Below are 12,710 nucleotides of genomic sequence, written 5' to 3'. Positions count from 1 at the left end.
ATAATTTAATTGACCTTGTGAATATATTGATAACGTTTTAAACATTCGACAGGTTCATATGTTTACTCAATTTATACACGCTAACAAACAAAAAAAGGAACTTGTCCATATTTGCTTTGGAGAATGTGGGCATCGATCCCACTACCTCTCGCATGCTAAGCGAGCGCTCTACCACTTGAGCTAATTCCCCGCTGGGCTGTCGTGGATGATATCTCGACATAGGCCATAGCACTGTTTGAAAAATACTTAGCAAAATAAGAACAAACTTCACCTTTAAATCTGCGATAAATTAAAACCGACCTAAGCGATACAGGAAGCCAGATCGCATAGACTGGCTTCGATCCATCGACCTGTGGGTAATGGACCCATCACGCTTCTGCTGTGACACTGCTTTCTTGTAAATGGCTGTTATCGACGTCCATGTACCTGATGAGGTGCAGTAAAGATATTGAAAAATTATCATTGGTTGCATCAATACCGGGTTAAGAAATTCATTTGTAATAATTTAATTGACCTTGTGAATATATTGATAACATTTTAAACATTCGACACGTTCATATGTTTACTCCATTTATACACGCTAACAAACAAAAAATGGAACTTGTCCATATTTGTTTTGGAGAATGTGGGCATCGATCCCACTACCTCTCGCATGCTAAGCGAGCGCTCTACCACTTGAGCTAATTCCCCGCTGGGCTGTCGTGGATGATATCTCGTCATAGGCCATAGCACTGTTTGAAAAATACTTACCAAAATAAGAACAAACTTCACCTTTAAATCTGCGATAAATTAAAACCGACCTAAGCGATACAGGAAGCCAGATCGCAGAGACTGGCTTCGATCCATCGACCTGTGGGTAATGGACCCATCACGCGTCCGCTGTGACACTCTGCTGTCTTGTAAATGGCTGTTATCGACGTCCATGTACCTGATGAGGTGCAGAAAAGATATTGAAAAATTATCATTGGTTGCATCAATACCGGGTTAAGAAATTCATTTGTAATAATTTAATTGACCTTGTGAATATATTGATAACGTTTTAAACATTCGACACGTTCATATGTTTACTCCATTTATACACGCTAACAAACAAAAAATGGAACTTGTCCATATGTGTTGTGGAGAATGCGGGCATCGACCCCACTACCTCTCGCATGCTAAGCGAGCGCTAAACCACTTGAGCGAATTCCCCGCTGGGATGTCGTGGATGATATCTCGACATAGGCCATAGCACTTTTTGAAAAATAAGAACAAACTTCACCTTTAAATCTGCGATAAATTAAAACCGACCAAAGCGACACAGGAAGCCAGATCGCATGGACTGGCTTCGATCCATCGATCTGTGGGTAATGGACCCATCACGCTTCCGCTGTGCCACTCTGCTTTCTTGTAACTGGCTGTTATCGACGTCCATGTACCTGATAAGGTGCAGAAAATATATTAAAAAACTATCATTGTTTGCACAAATATCTGGTGAAGAAATTCATTTGTAATATTTTGATTAAGCTTGTGAATATATTGATAACGTTTAAAACATTCGATACGTTCAAATGTTTACTCAATTTATACACGCTAACAAACAAAAAATGGAACTTGTCCATATGTGCTTTGGAGAATGTGGGCATCGATCCCACTATCTCTCTCATGCTAAGCGAGCGCCCTACCGCTTGAGCTAATTCCCCGCTGGGCTGTCGTGGATGATATCTCGACATAGGCCATAGCACTGTTTAAAAAATACTTAGCACAATAAGAACAAACTTCACCTTTAAATCTGCGATAAATTAAAACCGACCTAAAGGATACAGGAAGCCAGATCACATGGACTGGTTTCGATCCATCGACCTGTGGGCAATGGACCCTTCACGCTTCCGCTGTGCCACTCTGCATTCTTGTAACTGGCTGTTATCGACGTCCATGTACCTGATAAGGTGCAGAAAATACATTGAAAAATTATCATTGGTTGCATCAATACCGGGTTAAGAAATTCATTTGTAATAATTTAATTAACCTTGTGAATATATTGATAACGTTTAAAACATTCGATACGTTCAAATGTTTTCTCAATTTATACACGCTAACAAACAAAAAATAGAACTTGTCCATATGTGCTTTGGAGAATGTGGGCATCGATCCCACTATCTCTCGCATGCTAAGCGAGCGCTCTACCACTTGAGCTAATTCCCCGCTGGGTTGTCGTGGATGATATCTCGACATAGGCCATAGCACTGTTTGAAAAATACTTAGCAAAATAAGAACAAACTTCACCTTTAAATCTGCGATAAATTAAAACCGACCTAAGCGATACAGGAAGCGAGATCGCATAGACTGGCTTCGATCCATCGACCTGTGGGTAATGGACCCATCACGCTTCCGCTGTGACACTCAGCTTTCTTGTAAATGGCTGTTATCGACGTCCATGTACCTGATGAGGTGCAAAAAAGATGTTGAAAAATTATCATTGGTTGCATCAATACCGGGTTAAGAAATTAATTTGTAATAATTTAATTGACCTTGTGAATATATTGAAAACGTTTTAAACATTCGACACGTTCATATGTTTACTCAATGTATACACGCTAACAAACAAAAAATGGATCTTGTCAATACGTGTTTTGGAGAATGTGGGCATCGACCCCACTACCTCTCACATGCTAAGCGAGCGCTCTACCACTTGAGCTAATTCCCCACTGGGCTGTCTTGGATGTTCATCTCGACATAGGCCATAGCACTTTTTGAAAAAAGTTAGCAAAATAAGAACAAACTTCACCTTTAAATCTGCAATAAATTAAAACCGACCTAAGCGATACAGGAAGCCAGATCGCATAGACTGGCTTCGATCCATCGACCTGTCGGTAATGGACTCATCACGCTTCCGCTGTGACACTCTGCTTTCTTGAAAATGGCTGTTATCGACGTCCATGTACCTGATGAGGTGCAGAAAAGATATTGAAAAATTATCATTGGTTGCATCAATACCGGGTTAAGAAATTCATTTGTAATAATTTAATTGACCTTGTGAATATATTGATAACGTTTTAAACATTCGACACGTTCATATGTTTACTCAATTTATACACGCTAACAAACAAAAAATTGGAACTTGTCCATATGTGTTTTGGAGAATGTAGGCATCGACCCCACTACCTCTCGCATGCTAAGCGAGCACTCTACCACTTGAGCTAATTCCCCGCAGGGCTGTCTTGGATGTTTATCTCGACATAGGCCATAACACTTTTAGAAAAATATTTAGCAAAATAGGAACAAACTTCACCTTTAAATCTGCGATAAATTAAAACCGACCTAAAGGATACAGGAAGCCAGATCGCATGGACTGGCTTCGATCCATCGATCTGTGGGTAATGGACCCATCACGCTTCCGCTGTGCCACTCTGCTTTCTTGTAACTGGCTGTTATCGACGTCCATGTACCTGAAAAGGTACAGAAAATATATTAAAAAACTATCATTGTTTGCACAAATAACTGGTGAAGAAATTCATTTGTAATATTTTGATTAACCTTGTGAATTTATTGATAACGTTTAAAACATTCGATACGTTCAAATGTTTACTCAATTTATACACGCTAACAAACAAAAAATGGAACTTGTCCATATGTGCTTTGGAGAATGTGGGCATCGATCCCACTATCTCTCTCATGCTAAGCGAGCGCTCTACCACTTGAGCTAATTCCCCACTGGGCTGTCGTGGATGATATCTCGACATAGGCCATAGCACTGTTTGAAAAATACTTAGCAAAATAAGAACAAACTTCACCTTTAAATCTGCGATAAATTAAAACCGACCTAAAGGATACAGGAAGCCAGATCGCATGGACTGGCTTCGATCCATCGACCTGTGGGTAATGGACCCATCACGCTTCCGCTGTGACACTCTGCTTTCTTGTAAATGGCTGTTATCGACGTCCATGTACCTGATGAGGTGCAGAAAAGATATTGAAACATTATCATTGGTTGCATCAATACCAGGTTACGAAATTCATTTGTAATAATTTAATTGACCTTGTGAATATATTGATAACGTTTTAAACATTCGACACGTTTATATGTTTACTCAATTTATACACGCTAACAAACAAAAATGGATCTTGTCCATACGTGTTTTGGAGAATGTGGGCATCGATCCCACTACCTCTCGCATGCTAAGCGAGCGCTCTACCACTTGAGCTAATTCCCCGCTGGGCTGTTGTGGATGATATCTCGACATCGGCCATAGCACTTTTTGAATAATATTTAGCAAAATAAGAACAAACTTCACCTTTAAATCTGCGATAAATTAAAACAGACCAAAGCGATACAGGAAGCCAGATCGCATAGACTGGCTTCAATCCATCGACCTGTGGGTAATGGACCCATCACGCTTCCGCTGTGACACTCTGCTTTCTTGTAAATGGCTGTTATCGACGTCCATGTACCTGATGAGGTGCAGAAAAGATATTGAAAAAATATCATTGGTTGCATCAATACCGGGTTAAGAAATTCATTTGTAATAATTTAATTGACCTTGTGAATATATTGATAACGTTTTAAACATTCGACACGTTCATATGTTTACTAGATTTATACACGCTAACAAACAAAAAAAGGAACTTGTCCATATTTGTTTTGGAGAATGTGGGCATCGATCCCACTACCTCTCGCATGCTAAGCGAGCGCTCTGCAACTTGAGCTAATTCCCCGCTGGGCTGTCGCGGATGATATCTCGACATAGGCCATAGCACTGTTTGAAAAATACTTAGCAAAATAAGAACAAACTTCACTTTTAAATCTGCGATAAATTAAAACCGACCTAAGCGATACAGGAAGCCAGATCGCATAGACTGGCTCCGATCCATCGACCTATGGGTAATGGACCCATCACGTGTCCGCTGTGACACTCTGCTTTCTTGTAAATGGCTGTTATCGACGTCCATGTACCTGATGAGGTGCAGAAAAGATATTGAAAAATTATCATTGGTTGCATCAATACCGGGTTAGGAAATTCATTTGTAATAATTTAATTGACCTTGTGAATATATTGATAACGTTTTAAACATTCGACACGTTCATATGTTTACTCAATTTATACACGCTAACAAACAAAAAAAGGAACTTGTCCATATTTGTTTTGGAGAATGTGGGCATCGATCCCACTACCTCTCGCATGCTAAGCGAGCGCTCTACCACTTGAGCTAATTCCCCGCTGGGCTGTCGTGGATGATATCTCGACATAGGCCATAGCACTTTTTGAAAAATATTTAGCAAAATAAGAACAAACTTCACCTTTAAATCTGCGATAAATTAAAACAGACCAAAGCGATACAGGAAGCCAGATCGCATAGACTGGCTTCAATCCATCGACCTGTGGGTAATGGACCCATCACGCTTCCGCTGTGACACTCTGCTTTCTTGTAAATGGCTGTTATCGACGTCGATGTACCTGATGAGGTGCAGAAAAGATATTGAAAAAATATCATTGGTTGCATCAATACCGGGTTAAGAAATTCATTTGTAATAATTTAATTGACCTTGTGAATATATTGATAACGTTTTAAACATTCGACAGGTTCATATGTTTACTCAATTTATACACGCTAACAAACAAAAAAAGGAACTTGTCCATATTTGCTTTGGAGAATGTGGGCATCGATCCCACTACCTCTCGCATGCTAAGCGAGCGCTCTACCACTTGAGCTAATTCCCCGCTGGGCTGTCGTGGATGATATCTCGACATAGGCCATAGCACTGTTTGAAAAATACTTAGCAAAATAAGAACAAACTTCACCTTTAAATCTGCGATAAATTAAAACCGACCTAAGCGATACAGGAAGCCAGATCGCATAGACTGGCTTCGATCCATCGACCTGTGGGTAATGGACCCATCACGCTTCTGCTGTGACACTGCTTTCTTGTAAATGGCTGTTATCGACGTCCATGTACCTGATGAGGTGCAGTAAAGATATTGAAAAATTATCATTGGTTGCATCAATACCGGGTTAAGAAATTCATTTGTAATAATTTAATTGACCTTGTGAATATATTGATAACATTTTAAACATTCGACACGTTCATATGTTTACTCCATTTATACACGCTAACAAACAAAAAATGGAACTTGTCCATATTTGTTTTGGAGAATGTGGGCATCGATCCCACTACCTCTCGCATGCTAAGCGAGCGCTCTACCACTTGAGCTAATTCCCCGCTGGGCTGTCGTGGATGATATCTCGTCATAGGCCATAGCACTGTTTGAAAAATACTTACCAAAATAAGAACAAACTTCACCTTTAAATCTGCGATAAATTAAAACCGACCTAAGCGATACAGGAAGCCAGATCGCAGAGACTGGCTTCGATCCATCGACCTGTGGGTAATGGACCCATCACGCGTCCGCTGTGACACTCTGCTGTCTTGTAAATGGCTGTTATCGACGTCCATGTACCTGATGAGGTGCAGAAAAGATATTGAAAAATTATCATTGGTTGCATCAATACCGGGTTAAGAAATTCATTTGTAATAATTTAATTGACCTTGTGAATATATTGATAACGTTTTAAACATTCGACACGTTCATATGTTTACTCCATTTATACACGCTAACAAACAAAAAATGGAACTTGTCCATATGTGTTGTGGAGAATGCGGGCATCGATCCCACTACCTCTCGCATGCTAAGCGAGCGCTCTACCACTTGAGCTAATTCCCCACCGGGCTGTCTTGGATGATATCTCGACATAGGCCATAGCACTTTTTGAAAAAATTTAGCAAAATAAGAACAAACTTAACTTTTAAATCTGCGATAAATTAAAACCGACCTAAGCGATACAGGAAGCCAGATCGCATAGACTGGCTTCGATCCATCGACCTGTGGGTAATGGACCCATCACGCTTCCGCTGTGACACTCTGCTTTCTTGTAAATGGCTGTTATCGACGTCCATGTACGTGATGAGGTGCAGAAAAGATATTGAAAAATTATCATTGTTTGTACAAATACCGGGTTAAGAAATTCATTTGTAATAATTTGACCTTGCGAATATATTGATAACGTTTTAAACATTCGACACGTTCATATGTTTACTCAATTTATACACGCTAACAAACAAAAAATGGAACTTGTCCATATGTGTTTTGGAGAATGTGGGCATCGATCCCACTAGCTCTCGCATGCTAAGCAAGCGCTCTACCTCTTGAGCTAATTCCCCGCTGGGCTGTCTTGGATGTTTATCTCGACTTTTTGGAAAATATTTAGACAAAAGAAGAAGAAACTTTACCTTAAAATCTGCGATGAATAAAAACCGATCTAAGAGATACAGGAAACCAGTTAGCACAGACTGGTTTGGATCCATTGACCTCTGGGTAAAGTGTCCAGCAGGCTTCCGCTTCACCACTCTCCTTTCATGAAATGGCTATTATGAACGTCCATGTACCTGATAAGTTGCAGAAAATATATTAAAAAACTATCATTATTTGCACAAATACCGGGTGAAGAAATTCATTTGTAATATTTTGATTAACCTTGTGAATATATTGATAACGTTTAAAACATTCGACACGTTCAAATGTTTACTCAATTTATACATGCTAACAAACAAAAAATGGAACTTGTCCATATGTACATTGGAGAATGTGGGCATCGATCCCACTATCTCTCGCATGCTAAGCGAGCGATCTACCACTTGAGCTAATTCCCCGCGGGGCTGTCTTGGATGTTTATCTCGACATAGGCCATAGCACTTTTTGAAAAATATTTAGCAAAATGGGAACAAACTTCACCTTTAAATCTGCGATAAATTAAAACCGACCTAAAGGATACAGGAAGCCAGATCGCATGGACTGGCTTCGATCCATCGATCTGTGGGTAATGGACCCATCACGCTTCCGCTGTGCCACTCTGCTTTCTTGTAACTGGCTGTTATCGACGTCCATGTACCTGATAAGGTGCAGAAAATATATTAAAAAACTATCATTGTTTGCACAAATATCTGGTGAAGAAATTCATTTGTAATATTTTGATTAAGCTTGTGAATATATTGATAACGTTTAAAACATTCGATACGTTCAAATGTTTACTCAATTTATACACGCTAACAAACAAAAAATGGAACTTGTCCATATGTGCTTTGGAGAATGTGGGCATCGATCCCACTATCTCTCTCATGCTAAGCGAGCGCCCTACCGCTTGAGCTAATTCCCCGCTGGGCTGTCGTGGATGATATCTCGACATAGGCCATAGCACTGTTTAAAAAATACTTAGCACAATAAGAACAAACTTCACCTTTAAATCTGCGATAAATTAAAACCGACCTAAAGGATACAGGAAGCCAGATCGCATGGACTGGTTTCGATCCATCGACCTGTGGGCAATGGACCCTTCACGCTTCCGCTGTGCCACTCTGCATTCTTGTAACTGGCTGTTATCGACGTCCATGTACCTGATAAGGTGCAGAAAATACATTGAAAAATTATCATTGGTTGCATCAATACCGGGTTAAGAAATTCATTTGTAATAATTTAATTAACCTTGTGAATATATTGATAACGTTTAAAACATTCGATACGTTCAAATGTTTTCTCAATTTATACACGCTAACAAACAAAAAATAGAACTTGTCCATATGTGCTTTGGAGAATGTGGGCATCGATCCCACTATCTCTCGCATGCTAAGCGAGCGCTCTACCACTTGAGCTAATTCCCCGCTGGGTTGTCGTGGATGATATCTCGACATAGGCCATAGCACTGTTTGAAAAATACTTAGCAAAATAAGAACAAACTTCACCTTTAAATCTGCGATAAATTAAAACCGACCTAAGCGATACAGGAAGCGAGATCGCATAGACTGGCTTCGATCCATCGACCTGTGGGTAATGGACCCATCACGCTTCCGCTGTGACACTCAGCTTTCTTGTAAATGGCTGTTATCGACGTCCATGTACCTGATGAGGTGCAAAAAAGATGTTGAAAAATTATCATTGGTTGCATCAATACCGGGTTAAGAAATTAATTTGTAATAATTTAATTGACCTTGTGAATATATTGAAAACGTTTTAAACATTCGACACGTTCATATGTTTACTCAATGTATACACGCTAACAAACAAAAAATGGATCTTGTCAATACGTGTTTTGGAGAATGTGGGCATCGACCCCACTACCTCTCACATGCTAAGCGAGCGCTCTACCACTTGAGCTAATTCCCCACTGGGCTGTCTTGGATGTTCATCTCGACATAGGCCATAGCACTTTTTGAAAAAAGTTAGCAAAATAAGAACAAACTTCACCTTTAAATCTGCAATAAATTAAAACCGACCTAAGCGATACAGGAAGCCAGATCGCATAGACTGGCTTCGATCCATCGACCTGTCGGTAATGGACTCATCACGCTTCCGCTGTGACACTCTGCTTTCTTGAAAATGGCTGTTATCGACGTCCATGTACCTGATGAGGTGCAGAAAAGATATTGAAAAATTATCATTGGTTGCATCAATACCGGGTTAAGAAATTCATTTGTAATAATTTAATTGACCTTGTGAATATATTGATAACGTTTTAAACATTCGACACGTTCATATGTTTACTCAATTTATACACGCTAACAAACAAAAAATTGGAACTTGTCCATATGTGTTTTGGAGAATGTAGGCATCGACCCCACTACCTCTCGCATGCTAAGCGAGCACTCTACCACTTGAGCTAATTCCCCGCAGGGCTGTCTTGGATGTTTATCTCGACATAGGCCATAACACTTTTAGAAAAATATTTAGCAAAATAGGAACAAACTTCACCTTTAAATCTGCGATAAATTAAAACCGACCTAAAGGATACAGGAAGCCAGATCGAATGGACTGGCTTCGATCCATCGATCTGTGGGTAATGGACCCATCACGCTTCCGCTGTGCCACTCTGCTTTCTTGTAACTGGCTGTTATCGACGTCCATGTACCTGAAAAGGTACAGAAAATATATTAAAAAACTATCATTGTTTGCACAAATAACTGGTGAAGAAATTCATTTGTAATATTTTGATTAACCTTGTGAATTTATTGATAACGTTTAAAACATTCGATACGTTCAAATGTTTACTCAATTTATACACGCTAACAAACAAAAAATGGAACTTGTCCATATGTGCTTTGGAGAATGTGGGCATCGATCCCACTATCTCTCTCATGCTAAGCGAGCGCTCTACCACTTGAGCTAATTCCCCACTGGGCTGTCGTGGATGATATCTCGACATAGGCCATAGCACTGTTTGAAAAATACTTAGCAAAATAAGAACAAACTTCACCTTTAAATCTGCGATAAATTAAAACCGACCTAAAGGATACAGGAAGCCAGATCGCATGGACTGGCTTCGATCCATCGACCTGTGGGTAATGGACCCATCACGCTTCCGCTGTGACACTCTGCTTTCTTGTAAATGGCTGTTATCGACGTCCATGTACCTGATGAGGTGCAGAAAAGATATTGAAACATTATCATTGGTTGCATCAATACCAGGTTACGAAATTCATTTGTAATAATTTAATTGACCTTGTGAATATATTGATAACGTTTTAAACATTCGACACGTTTATATGTTTACTCAATTTATACACGCTAACAAACAAAAAAGGAACTTGTCCATATTTGCTTTGGAGAAAGTGGGCATTGATACCACTATCTCTCGCATGCTAAGCACGCGCTCTACCACTTGAGCTAATTCCCCGCTGGGCTGTCTTGGATGTTTATCTCGACAAAGGCCATAGCACTTTTTGAAAAATACTTAGCAAAATAAGAACAAACTTCACCTTTAAATCTGCGATAAATTAAAACCGACCTAAGCGATACAGGAAGCCAGATCGCAGAGACTGGCTTCGATCCATCGACCTGTGGGTAATGGACCCATCACGCGTCCGCTGTGACACTCTGCTTTCTTGTAAATGGCTGTTATCGACGTCCATGTACCTGATGAGGTGCAGAAAAGATATTGAAAAATTATCATTGGTTGCATCAATACCGGGTTAAGAAATTCATTTGTAATAATTTAATTGACATTGTGAATATATTGATAACGTTTTAATCATTCGACACGTTCAAATGTTTACTCAATTTATACACGCTAACAAACAAAAAATGGAACTTGTCCATATGTGCTTTGGAGAATGTGGGCATCGATCCCACTATCTCTCGCATGCTAAGCGAGCGCTCTACCACTTGAGCTAATTCCCCGCTGGGCTGTTGTGGATGATATCTCGACATCGGCCATAGCACAGTTTGAAAAATACTTAGCAAAATAAGAACAAACTTCACCTTTAAATCTGCGATAAATTAAAACCGACCTAAGCGATACAGGAAGCCAGATCGCATAGACTGGCTTCGATCCATCGACCTGTGGGTAATGGACTCATCACGCTTCCGCTGTGACACTCTGCTTTCTTGAAAATGGCTGTTATCGACGTCCATGTACCTGATGAGTTGCAAAAAAGATATTGAAAAATTATCATTGGTTGCATCAATACCGGGTTAAGAAATTCATTTGTAATAATTTAATTGACCTTGTGAATATATTGATAACGTTTAAAACATTCGACACGTTCATATGTTTACTCAATGTATACACGCTAACAAACAAAAAATGGATCTTGTCAATACGTGTTTTGGAGAATGTGGGCATCGACCCCACTACCTCTCACATGCTAAGCGAGCGCTCTACCACTTGAGCTAATTCCCCACTGGGCTGTCTTGGATGTTCATCTCGACATAGGCCATAGCACTTTTTGAAAAAAGTTAGCAAAATAAGAACAAACTTCACCTTTAAATCTGCAATAAATTAAAACCGACCTAAGCGATACAGGAAGCCAGATCGCATAGACTGGCTTCGATCCATCGACCTGTCGGTAATGGACTCATCACGCTTCCGCTGTGACACTCTGCTTTCTTGAAAATGGCTGTTATCGACGTCCATGTACCTGATGAGGTGCAGAAAAGATATTGAAAAATTATCATTGGTTGCATCAATACCGGGTTAAGAAATTCATTTGTAATAATTTAATTGACCTTGTGAATATATTGATAACGTTTTAAACATTCGACACGTTCATATGTTTACTCAATTTATACACGCTAACAAACAAAAATTGGAACTTGTCCATATGTGTTTTGGAGAATGTAGGCATCGATCCCACTACCTCTCGCATGCTAAGCGAGCACTCTACCGCTTGAGCTAATTCCCCGCAGGGCTGTCTTGGATGTTTATCTCGACATAGGCCATAACACTTTTAGAAAAATATTTAGCAAAATAGGAACAAACTTCACCTTTAAATCTGCGATAAATTAAAACCGACCTAAAGGATACAGGAAGCCAGATCGCATGGACTGGCTTCGATCCATCGATCTGTGGGTAATGGACCCATCACGCTTCCGCTGTGCCACTCTGCTTTCTTGTAAATGGCTGTTATCGTCGTCCATGTACCTGATGAGGTGCAGAAAAGATATTGAAACATTATCATTGGTTGCATCAATACCGGGTTAAGAAATTCATTTGTAATAATTTAATTGACCTTGTGAATATATTGATAACGTTTAAAACATTCGACACGTTCATATGTTTACTCAATGTATACACGCTAACAAACAAAAAATGGATCTTGTCAATACGTGTTTTGGAGAATGTGGGCATCGACCCCACTACCTCTCACATGCTAAGCGAGCGCTCTACCACTTGAGCTAATTCCC

The 12,710-nt window shown here is 39.8% G+C and overlaps 10 non-coding genes across 10 annotated transcripts; all 10 read right to left on the bottom strand.

Moving 5' to 3' along the window:
• Positions 1–117: 117 nt before the first annotated feature.
• TRNAA-AGC (transfer RNA alanine (anticodon AGC)) lies at positions 118–190 on the bottom strand. Its single transcript has one exon. It is a non-coding gene; the product is annotated as a tRNA-Ala (tRNA).
• A 427-nt stretch (positions 191–617) lies between these two features.
• TRNAA-AGC (transfer RNA alanine (anticodon AGC)) lies at positions 618–690 on the bottom strand. The gene has a single exon. It is a non-coding gene; the product is annotated as a tRNA-Ala (tRNA).
• A 1,421-nt stretch (positions 691–2,111) lies between these two features.
• Positions 2,112–2,184, bottom strand: TRNAA-AGC (transfer RNA alanine (anticodon AGC)). Its single transcript has one exon. It is a non-coding gene; the product is annotated as a tRNA-Ala (tRNA).
• Positions 2,185–4,120: 1,936 nt separating this feature from the next.
• Positions 4,121–4,193, bottom strand: TRNAA-AGC (transfer RNA alanine (anticodon AGC)). Its single transcript has one exon. It is a non-coding gene; the product is annotated as a tRNA-Ala (tRNA).
• A 931-nt stretch (positions 4,194–5,124) lies between these two features.
• On the bottom strand, positions 5,125–5,197 carry TRNAA-AGC (transfer RNA alanine (anticodon AGC)). The gene has a single exon. It is a non-coding gene; the product is annotated as a tRNA-Ala (tRNA).
• A 429-nt stretch (positions 5,198–5,626) lies between these two features.
• On the bottom strand, positions 5,627–5,699 carry TRNAA-AGC (transfer RNA alanine (anticodon AGC)). The gene has a single exon. It is a non-coding gene; the product is annotated as a tRNA-Ala (tRNA).
• Positions 5,700–6,126: 427 nt separating this feature from the next.
• On the bottom strand, positions 6,127–6,199 carry TRNAA-AGC (transfer RNA alanine (anticodon AGC)). The gene has a single exon. It is a non-coding gene; the product is annotated as a tRNA-Ala (tRNA).
• Positions 6,200–6,628: 429 nt separating this feature from the next.
• On the bottom strand, positions 6,629–6,701 carry TRNAA-AGC (transfer RNA alanine (anticodon AGC)). Its single transcript has one exon. It is a non-coding gene; the product is annotated as a tRNA-Ala (tRNA).
• A 1,918-nt stretch (positions 6,702–8,619) lies between these two features.
• TRNAA-AGC (transfer RNA alanine (anticodon AGC)) lies at positions 8,620–8,692 on the bottom strand. The gene has a single exon. It is a non-coding gene; the product is annotated as a tRNA-Ala (tRNA).
• Positions 8,693–11,131: 2,439 nt separating this feature from the next.
• On the bottom strand, positions 11,132–11,204 carry TRNAA-AGC (transfer RNA alanine (anticodon AGC)). Its single transcript has one exon. It is a non-coding gene; the product is annotated as a tRNA-Ala (tRNA).
• Positions 11,205–12,710: the final 1,506 nt, after the last annotated feature.

Source organism: Lampetra fluviatilis, chromosome 16 (genome assembly GCF_964198595.1).
Source record: "Lampetra fluviatilis chromosome 16, kcLamFluv1.1, whole genome shotgun sequence".
In the NCBI taxonomy this organism is placed as follows: domain Eukaryota; kingdom Metazoa; phylum Chordata; class Hyperoartia; order Petromyzontiformes; family Petromyzontidae; genus Lampetra; species Lampetra fluviatilis.
Note: the sequence above shows the minus strand (reverse complement) of the source record. Positions and strands in the feature narration are given on the sequence as shown.